The sequence below is a fragment of the Alligator sinensis genome, unplaced genomic scaffold (assembly GCF_000455745.1).
Source record: "Alligator sinensis unplaced genomic scaffold, ASM45574v1 scaffold85_1, whole genome shotgun sequence".
Classification (NCBI taxonomy): domain Eukaryota; kingdom Metazoa; phylum Chordata; order Crocodylia; family Alligatoridae; genus Alligator; species Alligator sinensis.
In genome coordinates, this window is record NW_005841891.1 from 2,735,920 (window position 1) to 2,738,937 (window position 3,018).

The following is a 3,018-nucleotide window of genomic DNA, read 5'->3' on the forward strand; positions in this document are numbered from 1 at the left end:
CCGGCCCGGCTCGCTCCTCGCCGGGCACCAGCCGGCCCCGCTGCCCCGCCTGCCGGCGCTGTCCGCACCCGCGTGGCTCTGCTCTTTCCTTTCGCTTTCCTTTCCGCGCCTCGCTGCTGCGCTGCGCGCCGGAGGGAGGCAGGGATGGAGAGATGCTCTGGCTCGGGGAGCAGGGGCGCAGGGTGTCCGGTGACAGCCCGGCCCTGGCGCTGGTCACTTGGATGGTTTTCTCCGCTCCTGCCGCTTAACCACTTGTCCCCCTCCTCTATTTTCTGCCCCAGTGGCAGCCTGAGGCTGGGTCTGATCACTTGGTGGCCCCTGGATGGTTTCCTGCACTCTTGCTGCTTAACCGGTTGTCCCCCTCTCCTCTATTTTCTGCCCCAGAGTAGTGTATTTGGCCGAATTGAATCCTGATTTGTGTAAATCCTCGCAGGCTGCTGTTCATACCTGTTCTGGGCCAGTTCTCTCAGTTGTCAAGATCACTTTGGATTCCAGTCCTGTGCGCTCAGATTCCCCCAAACTTCCCTCCCCCCTCACCGGACTGGTATAATTTACAGGTTTCATAGATATGTTCTCAGTCCTGCTCTCCAGCGTTTGAATGAAGATATTGAGTGACACTGGACCTGGGACACACTCTTGGGACATCCCACTTGGTGCTGCCTTCCTGGTGGATGGGGTAGGTCTGTATGGTGCAAGGCAGCACCAGGCTGACCCGTGCCCCATCTCAGCTCTCCGTGCTGGCTCTCAAACCACAAGCAGTGTAGCATAAGGGCAGCACAACAAGCTTTTTTGGGAGCTGCGCCGTGCTAAAACAACTGCGCTTCTTCCAGGTCAGGAGCTAGCATGTGCAAAGGAAGCATGGCATGGCTTGGCTCATGTCGCGTGGGACAGTGCTCTGGGTATTTGGCACTGTTAGCACCTCCAGGGGAGCAGCCCTTCAACCGAGAGGAAAGTTCCTTGATTTGGGCTTGTAGTTAGTGTGGTCTCTCGAGACCACAATCGTCCTCAAAGCTACAGGAGCCATATTTTATGAAGCACCTATATTCACAGATCCATAAAAAGCAACCTGTGATGTTACTTATATTTTTGTTTATAGTCTGCTGGTGAAAACTGGCGCTGTCCCTGTAACTCGTCTTGATCAGACACTTTGTCAAGGTTTGAGACTGGCGCATAGATGAGATGCTAGTGGAGGTTGCAAATACAAGACAAGTGATTCTGGGAGAGTAGCTTGAAGGTAGAACAAAGGTGGATGTGTATTCTTCTAGTTAAAAGGGTTTGCAAATACTTCCTCCTCTCACAGGTATTTTGGGGAGTTTCCAGAAACTTTGAGATTTTGTGAACGGTGGGTATCAGTAATAAGATTACAGCTAGTCTTGAGTTCGTGATTGAAGCCGATTTTTACTGGGAAAATCCCAATCTGTCAGTAATATTTTAAGGAAACTGGTGTTTTTTTTTGAAGAACATTTCCTGAAACAGGCAGGGCTTTGTTGGAACCTGGCAAGCTTGATGAGGAACCTGGAGCTTCTCAGATCTGTGGCTTCCCCAGGCAGATTGTTCTGGGTTAGGGTTTCTGGCTTCCTGGCTTCTTGTTACTGAGTCGACAGCCTTGAAGCCTTGGCTCTCGGAGGGTCTCTCAAGGTCTAGAGTCAGGGAATCCAGAAGCCCTAAGAGCTCTTGCTCGAGACTGGGGCCTTAGAAGCCTAGGGGCATTTTTATGGTTCTCCGGGGGTGGGAAGGAGTGAGGCGCTTTCATTAGAGCAGCTCTGAGCCACTCTAAAGCACCCAGGGTGTCTTGTGTATCAGCGTCCCCACACTTCAAAATAGCAGCAGGGGTACTTTATTTAAACTTTGTTGAACAAGCTTTAGTTAAAGCTGCCCAGGTGCCATTTTGAAGTGTGAGGATGCTGATACATGAGCCATGGAGGCTGGCTGGAGCACGCTAACTGGCTCGCTCCAGCAGACTCAATTGATCAAGTCTTCTCTGACGCGCTGCGGTTACAGCGCAAGGAAGCAGAGTCCCTGCACGTGTATAGGCACCCTGGGCTCCTTGGTCTGAAGAGTCTAGTGTCTCAATGACTGTCTCACTGTCTGTTAGCTGGGGGGTTATGAAAAGGAAAGAGATGCTTGAGGGCTGTTGGGTGGGAGAGGGGGGAGTAGGGTATTGATATGGTCAGTCAAATTAATCCTAATTCATCGGTCTCTGTGTTTGTGTTTTGATTTATGGTTTTTTAAGGATCTGTCTGGTTTGCCTAAACATGACCTTTTTCTTACAAATTATAATAAACATTGAGATCTTTCCATTCTACTTTCTGGATACTTCCTCCTCTCTTTCCTTAACTGCATCCTCCCAACGCTGAATAATAGTGTGTGTATCCTTTGATACTGGGAAACTGAAAGACTCTAGATTTAAGGAGACAGATATTTACTTGTTTTTATAAGAATTTAGTCTGTTTTTGAGCTTTGCTCTACATCATGTCAATCATTAATAGAATCTCATTTTGCTTGATTTACTTTCTCACAGTGGTACTGGAGGACTATATCCAGATTCACCTGCATTCTCAACTTGTTTCTAGCAGCAGATTTACTCTTTGATCATCTCAAGATATGTAGAAATTGTTTAGCAGTAAAGAAAATAGGGACTGACCAGAGTAGATTTAATTTTTTTTAAAACAAGCCTTCTTTCCTGCATTGTGTTATCATGTTCTGTTTGACCACAAACAGTGTGATGACTGCAAACAGTGCTGATTTGTAGCTTTCCCTGAGCAAGAATGCCTGCTTTATTTTAGGGCAAGATAAACTTTGCAAGCATCTAAATTAGGTGAAGTATCACAAATTGAGACTGTGCCACTGCTGATTGTATTCAAAAGTAGTTAGCTCTTCACAAATCTGGTGTTGGACCATGATCCTGTCTCACCTTTTCCTTTTTGCAGTCAAACAAGCTTCTGCAACAAGTGCTTTTGGATTCTTGTTTATTTGGGTGGGGGCGGGGGGGGGGGGGGGGCTCCAGTTTCATTAGGG

General features: G+C 48.0%; 1 protein-coding gene across 3 annotated transcripts in view; it reads left to right on the top strand.

Moving 5' to 3' along the window:
* ASPG (asparaginase) overlaps positions 1-3,018 on the top strand; it is a 109,509-nt gene that overhangs the window by 40,657 nt on the left and 65,834 nt on the right. The window lies entirely within an intron of this gene.